Genomic DNA, 15,960 nt, shown 5'->3' on the forward strand with positions numbered 1-15,960 from the left:
GAATATCCAGTAGTATATGGTTTTATTTTCTCACCTGGAAATTAAAATACCAAGTGAGTGAAATACTTCCCTTTTAAACCTTTTTTGGCTGAATAATCAAAAGGTAATGTGAAAGGCTAGGCCTTTTTTTTTTTTTTGGTCCGGAGGATTCTATTTACATTTTAGGATAGCTCTTTTTATCTAGGAATGTCAGAAACCCAGCAGTTGAAGCTGCTTCCAAAACCCACCCTCTTTTCACTCTTGCTTAGTTCCTGAATAAAGTTAGTTCTAAAAACGCTCTCTTTATCCAAGTCATTTTAAACAGGACTCTCCTTCTATGTACGAGTGTTTAGAAAGATGAATTACCTTGGCTCTTGTATTGGGGTGAAAACGACCGGACATAATTTAGCCTGATTTTCTGGAGCTATAAATATAATTTTTGTCCAGGTGCATCTGCGTTCTCCCAATGTGAAATGTAAGCTCCCTCACAGTGCATGGTATCATTGGGAAGAGGAGGGAGAAGATGTAGTGGAGATTGATGTTTTGCGAACCAAATTGATTGTATCGCTGCTGAATGAATGATGAGCCAGTTTGGGGAACAGGTTTGGGTCACCGTGATGACGGGGCTAGAGCCGGCTGGCCCTTAGGCTGAGGGAGCCATTTCTGCAAAAGGATGCAACAGGATTGGGGGGGAGGGGAGAAAGAAGGGAAAGCAGAGGGAAAGGGGGATGGGGGGGAAGAGAGCCATTTCTTTCAGCTGGCTTTGTCTGGGGTCTGGGCAGGATCCAGAGCTGGTGATTTCAAACACGAGGCAAAAGCGCAACATGCTTCTTTACCCTAATTAGAAGGGGGGAACGGGTGAGTCATGTTACACTAGCTAGTATCTTCCTTCCCTCTCTATAACGGCTAAATTGTAGCTTTAAAAGGAAGTGACATGGGGTGGGGAGAGACGTCAGCTGAGGACCACTTTTTTTTCCTAAGGGTCCACCCCATGGGTGGAGTCTAGCTTTCTTCCCAGTGTTGGCTGACTTAGAGCTCATGTAAACTAGTGGCAATTTCTGATCCCTCACTCAGGCTTTCTCCCTTTCAGTTTCTGATTCCCAAGTCCTCATGTCAAGGTCTTCCAGACACGAGGTATGTGCTTTTCATGCTATTTCCAGAAAACTTTGCATTTGTGGGAGATACCGTTTGCTTTTTTCCTCCCTTTTGTTATTTCCTCCCCCTTGGCTTGATTCCTCCTGAAAAGCTCTGAATGGATTGTGGTAAAGAGCAGAGCCCAGAAGAGAATCAGAGGACAGGAGTAGGAGACTGTGAGGACGCTTTTGATAACGTGGGCTGCTTTCCTCCGGAGCCACTGGGAGGTTTCCCGGTCCAAAACCAGAATTTGTGTCTCAGGGATCGGGTGGGGTTCTTTCTGGGTGCTGTGGGATTTTTGGAGGGGGGATGGTCATGGTTGCTCTTTTTTTTTCTTTTTTCTTTTTCTTGGGTTTAAAACCCCCTTTCCCTGCAACAGATGAAACTAACGAGAATGTTCCTATTACATGTTGGTTTCTTTTGTGTCATGCAACATGTTCTTCATCTGTGGTGTTCCTATGGTAACCACAAAAATACTATACAAAATGGGGCCCTGGCATCAATCGGTGCGTATGTGTTTCTTTTGCAGTTTGTTGTTTTGTCGGTGTATGTACGGGTGTGTTACGTTTCAATTTGTGAGAGATCTTCCAGGGCTCTTGCTGCTACCCCTCCTCACTTTTGATTTTGGTTTTTCCCAGTCACAATGGGGCTGGGGGAGGGAGGGTTGTCAAGGAAACAGGCATTTATGATTTACCTTTTTATTTACTTAAAAAGAATTCTATGGCCTCTGTTCTGTAGCCCCACAAGTATTTAAAATTAAAAATTCTATATTTATGCAAGCATCTTGAATTCCTTTTGAGAGACTTTGATGTTTCTTGAGATTTCCTATAAATGCCATAGTTTGAAGCAAGGGGAAAGAGCATTATTGATAAGAGGTGAGCTGCTTGTTGTGAAGTTTCCAAGGTGAGCCATGTGACAATTTTCTACTTAAAAATGTGGACACTACCAACTCCAACATCTACCTGGCCTGAGACTCCAGTAGCTAAACTTCCAACGCAAAAGATGAGGCATTTTCTCCATCTCAACTTACCACAACACTCAAGTTCAACAAGTGTGAGGGGATAACATAATAGCATGCATTCAGTGACTGTCCTACACTAATCACAACTTTCCTGGTTTTCACATTTGTATTGTTGAATGTTCAGTGCATTTAATATAACATAAAGGTCACTAATACAAGGCTGATGGATTAGGTCTCCCCAAACTGAAACATGATTAACGCTAATGAGCCTACACCCAACTGAGTAAATTTTTTTTTTTCCTTGTGAATTCAATGGGATAAAAGTATTGGGTAAAAGGGTCTGAGGGACTTAATAAATCTAAAATTACTCTAATGGTTTTCCTACTATTCCTTTCATTGATAACCAATGATATTTTCCCATGATGTGAATGAAAGTAAACTTTAATCTCTCAAGATTAATGAACAAAGCTAAATATACTCATTTGAACTGGCCCATCCATCAAAAGGGGTTATTCTTAGCAATGTTACCTTCTCTTGCACATAGAATCCAAATTGCCTGTGAGGGATGATGATGTTGCATATTATAGTTTGGAGGGAGGAAAGAAAAGTTCTAGCAAGAAGGGACCAATTCCTAAACTAGCACTACTGTTTCCTAGCCCAGAGAATATAGTTTTAAGATAACTTCCATTTGATTTTTCATACTTGTTTGACTTTCATAGACCAGGGATTTGGGAGACCTGTCTTCTCCACTTTTTGTTTCTGCCTTTTGGTAGTATTTTTAAAGGTCATTTATTTAGGCCTTCTTTGATTTTTCCATCTGTGAAGCAAAGGATAAGATTTCTTTGCCAATATCTAAGATATATTGAGGTGTGGCAGCAGGAAGGTGAGGTGGTTTTATTTTTAAAGGTTATGGTCTTTGAGATCCTTATCTATCTATGTTTTTTTCAGTTGTGCTTTGTCACTGAGCCAAAGTCTTTAGTACTTAGAACATTAAATACTTAAATTGTACAACTGAAATTCTAACTGCCACTAAATGATAATAAAGATGCAAAGCTGTATTTGAAGATTATGTAAATTTTGGAATATGTGACATTGATTATAGGGTGACATTTATCATGGAATAGCACAGGTTACTACATGTGAAGAAATAATTGGAATGCAGATGTTCAATATTAGCAAGGAATCCTGGAAAGCAATATGAGATATTCTACCTAAAGTCAATAATAGGTTACATGCAAGAATGTAAATCTCCTATGAAGCTCTTCCAAGAAAAAGACTAATAGTATTTTTAAATTAAATCACTAACACATTGCCTTTCTACTGGCTGTGATGTGACCACTCCTGGAACACAGTTTTCAGTCCTTGGTTCTTAAGTACCATAAACACCCACTGGACAGAGTTCAAGGAGGAGGAGGAGCCAAAGTGATTAAAGGGATGAAAACATTGCCAAAAATCACTATGTTCTACTTGGATACTGGATTAAGGTTAAAGTTTTCCTTGGTAATCCTGATGGGAAGTTCCCAGGAAGCCTCATGGGCTGATGGCACTGATGCATAACTGAGGCAAAGGGCTGAATCCAGAGGGCTCCCTAATTTTGAGAATAAACTTTTATTCAGAATGTACTCTCAGCAGAACAGTTCTAAAAGTGCTAGGTTGTGAAGAAATGAGCTTAAAATATTATCATCATGGGTATAAATACAGATGCAGATAAATACAACTGTACCAACAGGCACCGAATTAAGAAGGGAATGAGAAAAGTGAAAATGGATAATGGAAAACTATAATGAACACTTGAGGCTCTTATGTGCTAGGAGGTAAAGGGATGGAATCTGCAGGATTTAGTTGAGCATTGATGGTGAATATTAAGATTTTCAAGAGAACAAAGATAGGCTGGATGTGGTTCTAATTCTAGTTTTATCCAGTTACACATAATGATAAAAATTTATAGGATATTATAGGTTGCAAACTGCTTGAGTCCAGGGCTTTTCTCTTGCCTCTCTTTGTATCAAAAGTACTTACCATAGGACCTGGCAACAGTAATCACTTAATAAATGTTAATTGATTACTTGATAGAGTAATTTATATTTTTAAGATTCTTTCCTCATTGAAATAATCTAGCATGAACACATTCTGTGGAGTTTTAAGTACCCATGTTCAAATCCACTTGTGATGATTGCTGCCTGTGTGCACTTGGACAAGTCAATCATTCTCTAAGAAATAATTTTTTCCTTACCTGTGAAGTGAGGGTATTGGGTTAGATGGACCCTGAGGCTCCTTCCAGTTCTAAATCTGTAATCCTGTAGTCATAGAACATTCAGTAGTTCATAGGTAATTTTAAAAGCATTATTTTATTAAGGGAAAGTAGGTAGTACAATGGACCGAGTGATAAACTTACAGTTATGAGGACTTGAGTTCATATGAGCCTTAACTATGTGACCCTGAGCAAGTCACTTCACCCTTTTTGTTTCAGTTTCCTTATCTCTAAAATGAGCTAGAGAAGGAAATGACAAACTACCCCAATATTTTTGCCAAGGAAATCCCAAATGCGATCATAAAGAGTCAGACATGACTGAACAACAAAATTTTACTAATATAGAAAACAGGCTCAAGGAAGCTTGAAAGATATATCCAGAGTCACATAGGTAGTTGATAAGCCAGGACTTGGATTCTAATTCTTTTCTATCTGATTACAAGATCAAACTTTGATGTATCTCAGTGCCACAAACATGGCTGTTGGACATCTTTACTGCATTTCTTGGTGGTATGAAGTTTCTGTAAGAGTAAAGTTGCTTCTGACCTTGGTTTTACATCCTAAAAGAACTGATATCACTTGGGACATCATCCTATTTTTTTTAAAAATCAGCTATACCAACTTCAGGATAAAAAAATGTAGCAATGAGTTCCATCCACGTGGGAATGGGACAGAAAGACATGTTGTCTGCCCAAAGATATTGACATATTGACCTTTTATACTTAACTCTAATCATTAGGATAGTTTTCTGTATTCCTTCTCCCAGAGCTATCGCTTATAATAAAGAATAAAAAAGAGATGGAAAAAAAAATTCTGGAAAACTATTACCTGAGGAAAGTCTGAAATTCCATATCCTCTCCAAAATAGGTGAGGCTGAACAAGGGAGGGAAGGCACCTTCTTATGTTTATCCCTTCTTTAGGGCTAAGCTAGATTATAATTTCTAACTGATACAAATAGAATTAAGGAAAGAAAAACTATTCAAAGGTTATATAAGCCTAGAAATATGTGACATTAATAACAATGGCATTTATCTTGGAAAAGTGCAGGTTAATACATCATTTTGGCCATTGATGTTGTTATAATCACTGTACATGATGTTTTTCTAGTTCTGCCTTGATTCATTTCACTCTGATTCTATTTTTTTTTTTTTTTTTTTTTGAGCTGGAGGTTAAGTGAAAGTCAGAAGAGATTATAGAAGTTGGCTGTGTGAGAAGATCTAGTAACTCCCCTTGAATTCCTTCCTTCTCTCCCTCCTAGCTTTTAAGATCTCCTTTAATTTTCAAAGAAAGACTGGATTTTATGATTTCTAAAAAGGTAGTTGTGCCTTTGAGTCAAACCTTGGAGTGTGTGGGGAAGCCAGACATTCATCCATCCACTGATGTGCATGTTTATTTTCATTCTGTTGTCCCAGAAGTGGAATGCTTCAGTGAGGGAAGTGGAGGGAAAGTTTTAGGCCACAGGATGGATCTGTGATATGAATATTTCAAAAGCATTATAATATATGCATTAAATTACCCCCTCACATTCTGAGTTTGACAAAGAATAGAATTTGTCAACGTAGGCAATCCTCACACCAACCACTCTATGTTCTGCTAGGATTTTCAAGACTGAAATGATTGAAGCCCAAAGCCAATATCTATCTTACCTTTGTTGATTTTAATAACCCGTCTTTCCACAGAGTGCAAAGGCAGATTACCATCGGAAATACTGTGAAAATGCTGAGGCTGAATATATCTGGCTTTAGCCAAATTTTAAGATAAAGATGAGAAGAACACATTGATCTTGTATAAAGTAGCTGGTTTCTTTCCAAATACCATCTGGTCCCGTATGTGCTTTTCAACTCTGTGGACAAAAGTTAGCTCAGGTTGATAGAATTCCTGAAATTATCTCCTTCCAACAGTGAATCTTCTCAGGATTTTGTGTTGAGCAAATATAAAGTCAATTCTCAAAAAATAAGGAATTTGTTATCTGGTCTGTATGCTTTTCAGAGTTCTTTTCCTTCCACAGTTTTTTCTTTTTGCTCCTCAGTAACAGAAGCTACAATTGTAGGAAGGCAAAATTGAAATTACTTATTTTGATTATGTCTTAGCTCTGGAGAAATTTGCTGATGTGTTTGTGTGTGTGTGTGTAGGTATGCATATATTCATATGTATGTTATATGTAGATGTTGAGGCCTGGTAAATGGAAGACTGGTAATTATCCCCATTAGGGGAGAAGAAAAGTAATTCGAGAACAAATAGACTTCTGTCCTTATTTTGGAAATGGGGAAGCAATGAATTGGAGACTCACCTGAAGTAGGTGGCTAGAAGAGGCCTGAATATGGTGAAAAAAACCTGGAGAAAGACTGAAAATCTCAAGTCTAGAGAAAAGTTGAAGAAATTCGGGGTTGGAGAAACAAGAGCAGCCAGCTCCCTCTGCCTCCTGGAGAAGCAGTTCTGGTTTAGATCTTTTTTAAAAAATCATTTTTATTTTATTTTTAATTTATGAAATAAAAAGCATTTCCGGAACAGTAGAATTTTTAAAATAGATGATTGTGCATGAAACTGCAAATCTGTTTTGTACAGCTAACTGAACATTAAGGTTGTACTTGGGTAATTGGTGGCATTTTCAATTTTGTGTAGTTCTTTAGTACATTGTACTTAGTAGGAACTTAATAAATAAACAAAGAAATAGGCAGAAAGAACCTTTTTTTTTTTTCCTCTCAAGTATCTGTGACTGAATAAGAAATCTTTAATGGCCTTTGGAAGGGAAAGCAAGGTAGGAATAATGATAATAACAAGCACATCATTTAAGTAGCATTTTGAGGTTTGTAAAACACTTTACATGCATATGCATTATTTAATTTGGGTCTCATTATAATCCTGTGGGGTTTGGAGCACTGATATTATTCTCCTGTTTTGCAAAAAAGGGTATGGAGAGAAGTTACCTATGATTAGATTAATGTCTGGCAGGAAACTGGAGTCTTCTGCCTCTTAATTCAGAGCAATTATCATAGTGTCACATTGCCTCCCTGAGAATTAAGGAAAAGAGCCAGGCTTTTAAGTATAGTAGACTGGATTCTGCTTCTGTATGAAGTACTTTTATCTTGCCAACAGGTATATAACAATTCCTCATGATGCTGTGAAGTTGCTTTAGGTTTTTAATTGGCTGACTGAGTGTGTGATAGCTTGGGTGATTTGTGGCTTACAACTCTGGGGGCTTCCTATTGCTTCTAGAACAAAATATAAACTATTTTTCTTTTGCTTTTAAAGCCTACTCTACCTGGCTCCAACCTGTCCTTCCTAGCCTTATTTGATATTATTTGCTCTTTTGCACTCTCTCTGTTCTCTGCCCAAATTGGCCTTTTCTTTATCCCTCACTGACTTTACCCTGGTCTTGTCCTAGGCCTGGAATGCATGGGCCTTCTTTAACACATTCTCACAGAATTCTTTTCTTCCTTAAAAGATGCAACTCTCCCATAGACATCATCTTCATGAAGCCTTTCTGAATCCCCCCTGATGTTCATCCTCCCAAACCACTTAGTCATTAATTCTCTCTCTCTCTTTCTCCCCTTTCTCAACTTCTTCCCTCTTCTCTCTCCTTTCTTCTTTTCCTGCCCCCCATTCTTGCCTTTCTATACTTCCCTTCTCTTTTCTTTCTTCCCTTCCTTCCTTTCCTCTCCCCCTCTTTCCACTCCTTTTCTTTCTCCTCCCCCATTTCTCTTCTCTCTTCCCATTTGCCCTTGTCCTCTCTCTTTTTCCCTCTTTCTCCCTCCCTCTCTGTTTCTGTCCCCCCTTTTCTCTCCATCTTTTCCTCTTTCTCCCTTTCCTGTTATTTCCATCTCCTTCCCTCTTTTCATATATACTACTATTACTAATTACTACTACTGCTCACACACACATATGCACTAGTATATTATAATGTATTACCTATATATCACATTAATTGTTATATGAGAGCGAGGAGTGTTTTATTCTTTGTTCTTGTATCACCAAGCACTCAACATGAACACACCCTTAAAACATAGTAGATAGTTAATAAATACTTGATTAATTTTTTTAATTAAAGCTTTTTATTTTTCAAAACATATACATGGATAATTTTTTGACATTAATCCTTGCAAAACCTTGTGTTCCAATTTCCCCTCCCTTTCTCCATCCCCTTCCCCAGATGGGAAGTAGTCCAATATGTTAAACATGGTAGAAATATAGGTTAAATCTAATATATGCATATATTTTTGTAAAATTATCTTCCTGCACAAGAAAAATCAAATCAAGCCAGAAAAAAATGAGAAAAAAAATATAAGCAATAACAACAAAATAAGTGAGACTGCTATGTTGTGAACCACACTCAGCTCCCACAGTACTCTCTCTGGGTATAGATGCTCTCTTCATCATAAGATCATTGGAACTAGTCTGAATCATCTCATTGTTGAAGAGAATCACGTCTATCACAATTGATCATCTTATTATTTTTTTGCTGTATACAATGATCTGGTTCTGCTCATTTCACTTAGCATCCGTTCATGTAAGTTGATTGAGTAATTTTTTTGAAAAGTGTTGAAGAATGTGCAAGCAGGAGTTGCCTTGCCAAAGTCAAAGCTTGAAGAATAAAAACCTGTTTAAAAATATCCTCTCAGGTAGCAAGAGCAAGTAGCAAAGTAAATCACACTGAAAATAAAGTATTTTCTCTTTGGAGGAGCTGCTTATATTTCATCTTCACTTTGTAGATGGTTTTTATGAATTCCTGTGGTCAAAAAAAAAAAAAAAAAAAAGAATAGCCTCTGCCTTATGACCTGCCTGGTTGTGAGGTTTTTAATTTGCAAAGTTGGGCCTCCAACTGTGGACAGTTTGTCACCAAGCTTGTACCTGAAGCTTTTCCAAATAAGTGGGACCTTATCTGATTTGACTCTGCTAACAGGCATAGACTTTGAGAACCAGAACCCTTCTGGGCTCATCTGCACCTTTATTAGGTATATGAATAGGTCATAAGTAAATGAAATGTGCCTTTGAGCTTCTCACAGGAAGCCATATGACTCTTTGCATAGTTAAGTTTATTGTCCCACAGGTTGCTTTTTAAATTGTTTATTAGTTGACATCAGAAGACTTCGGCCAGAAACAATAACTAAGTGATAAATACCTGAATTTTTCCATTTATCCCAATCACTAAAATGTAGTGACTATTTGCAAAAATATACAAAATAATTTCTTATTTGTTTTAATATGGAATTGATTTTGTTATTATTAAATGAATAAATATTTTAAAATTTTATGAGTTTTAATTTATAATAAGAAAAATGCTGGTAGATATAAAACCCACATTTGCAAATGTTCCTTAGGGTCTTCAATAGTTTTTAAGAGCATAAAAAGGTCCTGAGATAAAAATATTTGAGAATAGCTGGGCTAGAGTATTTATCGACCTTCTCAGCTTTCCTACATTATTCTATCTACTGATACAGATATAAATCTATAATCTACAGTCTACAAATAATCCCCATTAAAGGTCATATTTCCACTTAATTTGTTAACCTCTGTACCCAACAATTAAATAGTCCTATACTGTTTACCTCAATTGCCCTATAGCTCTACTCCATAAGGTTGTATTCTAACAAAATCTAGGAATAATGAGTGGAAATTGCAAAGAGGAAGGAGTATGAGCTGGGGAGAAGAAGGAAGAAAACTTGCTAATAATTAGGGCTTTTCCACGATGGAAAGGACTGCCTTAAACCTTGTAAGACTAGGTGACTACTTATGGAATATGTACCACAGAGAATTCTTACTTAGCTATGGGTAATACTACAAACTAAAGTTCTTTTTCACTCTTGAGTTTCTGTGATTACCAACTTTGATTGTACCATTTCTCAATTTCCACCAAGTTTTTTCTAAATAAGAATTTTTTTCTATCTACAGCATCAAGTAATTACAGTTCCCATACACTGAAGATAAACAGTATGTGGTTAAATAGGCCACAAATTTGATGTTATTTTGAAGTGTTGGAGGACTAAACCCATAAAATATTTTAAACTGTTTAAGGGTTAAAAAAAAACTTCAAATTATGAGCATAGTGAGTAGTTTTGTTTTTGTTAATGTCTGCCAGTCAGGGCATGATAAGAATTAGTAATTAGCAAAGAAAGGTACTTAAAAATTCTCAAAGCTCTCCCCTACCTTACAATTATAGATTTCCCAGAAAAGTGGATGAATTTCCTTTTTTATTTAGGGATGAACTAGATAGTTTTTAGAGAACCCTTTTAGTCCTGTGACTTTATGAATAAACCATTTGAAAATATTGATGCTAAACTTTACTTTGAGGGAGACCTTTTAAGTTTGGCTAAAAACTCTTGGTAATAAGAGGATGTTTTTATGTTATTTTCTCTTTTCCTCAAAATATACTCTTCTCCAACCCACTCCCACAACCCACTTTTCTGTATGACAAGAAAATATAAGATCAGTATCAAACAGACCTTGGTTGGGAAGTAGTAGTTATTTTGGAGAATGTTCAGTTTTTTTGTTATGTTTGCTAATCCCATAACTTGATCCCAAGTAGTATTACTGATAGTTTATTAAATATCTAGTATTCAAGTTTTGATTTCAAGCTTTTCTCTTTCCCATGCATGCATTGGAACCAACCTAATTTCCATATCTTTCTCTGTTCTTTGACCACTGATTTCTCAGCTCTGCCGGATTTCATCCTCTAATCTAGTAAATACATCTGTCATCAGACCTTGTCTCCCAGTAGTTCTCCTTCTTATCATTAAACCACCAGGTTCTCCACATCCTCTTAAGCTCTTCTGCTTTGGGTCTGCACTTGAATAGTAGTACAAAGTAGAAAACTTATGTTGTAGCTTTTATGGAATTTTTGCAATAGTAAATGCTTCCCAAGAAGATTGTCCCACTAAGACATAAAAAGGCCCACACCCCTAATGAGGTGAAGAACAGATTACCCTAAATCTTCTGAGGATGGATGCTCAGCTTGAAAAGAATGATAGGGAAAGGAAGGAGAGAAAATAACCTATGAAACTGAATCACCACTCCTAATACAACCTCTCAGTAATATCTTGGTAAAAAACCAAAGGATTGACTTGACTACTAGACTGAAGGAGTTTGAATTCCAGGTTGCATACTTACTAGCTTTGTAACTTTGGGCTGAGATTTCATATTTCTCAGCCTCAGTTTCCTCTTTTGTAAAGTGAAGTTGTTAATAGCATCTATCTTACAAGGGTTGTTGTGAGGTTTAAATGAGATAGCATACATTGGTTTGCAGATTTTTAAGTGCTATATAAATGTTATTATTATCATTATTATACTCTTTGTCAGTTTATATTCTGAATTCCTCATAATATTCCATTATATTCTACTTTTATCTAGTTCCATTTCCTTTCTACTGTGGAGTGAAATAAAGCTGCTCTTAAAGAATCTCCTAAGTTGTAGCAAGAAAGGTTATAAAGCATCCATGTAGAGAGGAACCCCAGTTAAAGTTAACAGCCATTAACCAAGTTAATATGCAAACAAGGAAGGAAACTTTCTTCCCCAAATTTTCCACACTTAAATAAATGTTGGTTTCTCACGTCATCTTTAGGAATTGCAAAAATTACAGTGTTGATGTAAATTATACTTTCTTTCCCATTTTGGTTTTTCTTGTATTTGGTATTTATTTCTATTATACCAACCTCCATGGCACTCTATTGCTTATTTTTTTGATCTCTGTGATAAGCTATTTCTTCACTTCACTATCTGCCCCAGTTTTGAAGAAATACTCAAGATATATGCATATACACATTGCAGAATTACACATATTTCCCCCTGACCTTCCTTTCTCTTCCTTCTCTACCATCAGCAACAGCAGAGCTGAAGAGAGCCTAACTTTTTTTTTTTTTTAAGGACTATACCTGCACAGCAATAAAGTTGAGTGTTTGTGAGCATTCTGATAAATGCTTGGAAATGTCTCATTTTTTTTGTAGAGATAGAACCAAATTTTGAAATACTGCAGGCTTTGATGTGAATGTAAACTGCTTGTAAAACTGGTCTTGTTAGGTGGCCTGCTAGTTGTGTGGCCACCAAAAATAAGTTAGCACCACTCTCCAGGATCTCCACGTTTGTTTCTACAGTTATATTTGTACTGTTTTCTTAGTTTTCTAGTGAATGTCAGGCAATTTTTACTTTCAAATTTCAAATTTTGGGATTAAAAATTTATTTTTGTGGAGAAGCTGTGGAGGGCTTTTTTGGTGACAATTTCAAGATACAGAAGGATGACTGCATGTTACAGTGGAAGAAGCCTGGATCTGGAGTTACAAGATCTGGATTCTATCTTAGGGCTGCCATTTTTTCCTTGGGTAACATGGAGCAAAACACTAAACATCTTTGGGATTAATTTCTGTATCTATAAATATTTTCTTCTTTCCCTTCCTTCCAACTTTCTTCCCCTCTCTGCCTTCTTTCTCTTTCTTGCTTTCCCCCCACCTTCCTTTCTCCCTCCCTCCCTTCCTTGCCTCTCTTTCCTTTCCTTCCTTCCTTCCTTTTCTCTGAGGTAGTAGATTTCCTTCCAGAAGGAAGGAAGGAAGATATTTATAGATAAAAAACTTATGAAGTTTCTCAAAGTTTACATTGGGAACTAACATTTGATTATTTTTGCGCATTTCCTTTCTCAGTTTTATTTTTTATTTTTCATCTTGTTGGATTACAGTATGAAACGGGGAAATTTTTTTTTTTTTTTTTTTGGTGGGGGAAGCCTTCAGAAATAAGTGGACCAATTGCACTAATGACTTATATTTTTATAGTTCATTACACTGTCATCATTTTCTAATTTAATCTTAATGCTGAGGTAAGATAGATCAGATCATTTATCCTCCCCTCTCCTTTCAAAAAAGGAGAGAAGTGACTTAATTTTATGATCCCTGTGAGGTCTTCTTGACAAAGATACTGGAGTGGTTTTCTATTTTCTTTACCTCATTTTACAGATGGAAAAGCTGAGTTAAGGTTCATACAACTAGTGTTTGAGGTTGGGTTTTTTTTTTTTTTTTTTTCTTTTCCTGAGGCTGGGGTTAAGTGACTTGCCCAGGGTCACACATCTAGGAAGTGTTAAGTGTCTGAGACCAGATTTGAACTCGGGTCCTCCTGAATTCAAGGCTAGTACTCTATCCACTGAGCCACCTAGCTGCCTTTATCTGAGGTCCCATAGAAACTGAAGTATCTGAGGCTCACTCAGATCCAGATCTTCTGACATCAACAGCACCATTCTCTTGAATATATGAGCCTGTTTTAACATTTGTAATTTCAATTGCTCTCAATACGCTTTCAGAACTTTGACTTGAATTTTACCAGCATAGATGATGAGAAATTACCATCTGAGTTAGAGGGTTTCTTAATTTTCTACTATTAAAACAATATAATAATGTAATTTCCCTAAAATTTGCTATGAATATATTTTATCTGATTTCAACTGGACCTACATTGTAAAAAGACAATTATCCTATTCCTCCCTAATTTACTTACTATCCTTCTTTCCTCAAGGGTTATTTTCAAACCTCTCATCTTCCTTCAAATCTCTTGTGCATCCTCTTTTCTGACCTTTTCTGCTAAGGACCTTCATTCTTTAAAAAAAAGAAAGAAAGAAAAATTCCCTGAGATCATTCACTAAGAATTCTCTCATTTCTGCTCTTTATCATCTCATATTACTTAAACATTTTCTGCCACTATCTCCTTCACTTTGGTTTTTCATGAAATGGTAACCTTTCTCACTGAGGACATTCTATCTACATGTACCCCCAATACCATTCCTTCTTGTCTTCTTCAACAGATTGTCCCAACTCTCATCTCTACTCACACTCAATTCTATAATCTCTCCCTATCTACTGACATGTTCTCTGCCCCTACCGACATGCTGTCTCTTCCATTCATTCTTTTAAAAAAGGCCCCTCACTTGATTCTACCTTTTCTGGTAGCTGTTGTTCCTTATCTCTTCTCCCATATTTGGCTAAACACCCTGAGAAAGACATCGATCTGTTCTCAGGGTCTCCACTTTTCTCCTCACATTCTATTCTAGACTTTCAACAATCAGGTATCCAACTTCATCATTCAACTCTTAGTATCTTTTCCAAAGTTACTAAGGATCTCTTAGTCCTCATACTTCTTGACCTCCCTGCAGCATTCAATACTCATCCTTTCATCCTGGATATGCATAACCCTTTCCTAGTTTTTCCTATCTGGCTCCATCTTCTTAAGTCTCCTTTGTTGGAGATATCTTAAATAATGTAATCCAAACCATCTATTTTTCAGATGAAGAAACTAAGACCCAAAGGTATGAAGTGCCTGACAAAAATAGGTAATATCAAGGAAAAAAATTGACACTGTGCTTTTTTTTTTTTTTCCCCCTGAGGCTGGGGTTAAGTGACTTGTCCAGGGTCACACAGCTAGGAAGTGTTAAATGTCTGAGACCAGATTTGAATCCTGAATTCAGGGCTGGTGTTCTATCCACTGCGCCACTTAGCTGCCCCAAATGCTGTGCTTTTAATACAAATTCAGAAGAAATAATTTTATTAATTTATCATTATTATAAATTTTTTTTTTGCAAAAAAAATTTGCATTTTTTTATCTTGAGGAAATATCAACATTAGTATACTATTCCTTGCCTCCAGACATCTCTCTATAGCAACAGTGAATAAGGAAAATGTAATATTAAAAATGTAGAGTATGGGTTAATATTCTACTTCAACAAACAGAATAGTTAACTGGTTATTAGTCAACTACTCACCTTTTTATTAGACCACTCCCCTCAATTATTTTTCTAGAGTTATCAAAAGGTCCTCTGCCCTCTGATCCATATGTTGATCCTTTCCAAATGTAGAAGAGACCATTGCCCCTAACTGAATCTTAGTTTAAGAAGTGGGAAAGACAAAATCCTCTTTGCTCAGTGTTTGATTTGTACCCTTAAAACATCTCCCCAATAAAGACCTTTTGTTCTTTTGTACTATTTTGAAAAATGAAAAGCCTAAAAAAGTTGGTTTTTAAGTTAGAGAAATATTTTTATTTATTAACATTTCTAGAGAAATTGAAAAAGTTTTATAATACTCAACAAATGCTTGTTGAATTTAACTGAGTTTACTTGCTCAAGATTACAAATAAAAAACCTAAATGATACTTTAATAAACTTTAGGCCTCTCATTCTAAAACCTTTTTTCTTGCTGCTACACAATGGTGAATGGATATGGCATATACTGTACTCTCAGATAGCAGCAGGGTAGAGTTATGTTATAGACAGTGCTGACCTTGTTGTCGTGAATACATGGATTCAAATCCAACCTCAGATAATTAGTAGCTTTGTGACTTCTTGATATTCCTGATAGTTCTATAATATTCTAAGTGGCAGGAAAAAGTACTCCTCTATATTGATGAAGGGTTTATTCAGTAGAGTTCTCTGAACCAATGAAATCCCAGGTCCTGTCCCAAATGGTGCAAATAATTTGGTTGCCTGGAATTCATGAATGGACTTAAATAAAATATGATATACTGAAGAGTAATTCAGGACCCTGTAGAAGGAATCTCCTGGAAGGAAAACCATGTATACAAACCTCTGATAAAACTCTTATGGAAGAAAAATAATTATGAGAAGAAAATGGTCAGTTTTAGTTGTTATGGTAATGTAATTGTTTAGAGCCTGAAA

General features: G+C 36.3%; 1 protein-coding gene across 2 annotated transcripts in view; it reads left to right on the forward strand.

Moving 5' to 3' along the window:
- The first annotated feature begins 978 nt into the window (after positions 1-978).
- AGPAT4 (1-acylglycerol-3-phosphate O-acyltransferase 4) overlaps positions 979-15,960 on the forward strand; it is a 170,686-nt gene continuing 155,704 nt past the window's right edge. Inside the window, exon 1 of one of the 2 annotated variants that reach the window (XM_074309379.1) lies at positions 979-1,113. The gene's annotated coding sequence lies outside the window, so the exon portion shown is untranslated. The remainder of the gene's footprint in view (positions 1,114-15,960) is intronic. The other variant, XM_074309381.1, reaches the window with a different exon arrangement.

This window comes from Sminthopsis crassicaudata, chromosome 4, assembly GCF_048593235.1.
Source record: "Sminthopsis crassicaudata isolate SCR6 chromosome 4, ASM4859323v1, whole genome shotgun sequence".
Lineage (NCBI taxonomy): Eukaryota > Metazoa > Chordata > Mammalia > Dasyuromorphia > Dasyuridae > Sminthopsis > Sminthopsis crassicaudata.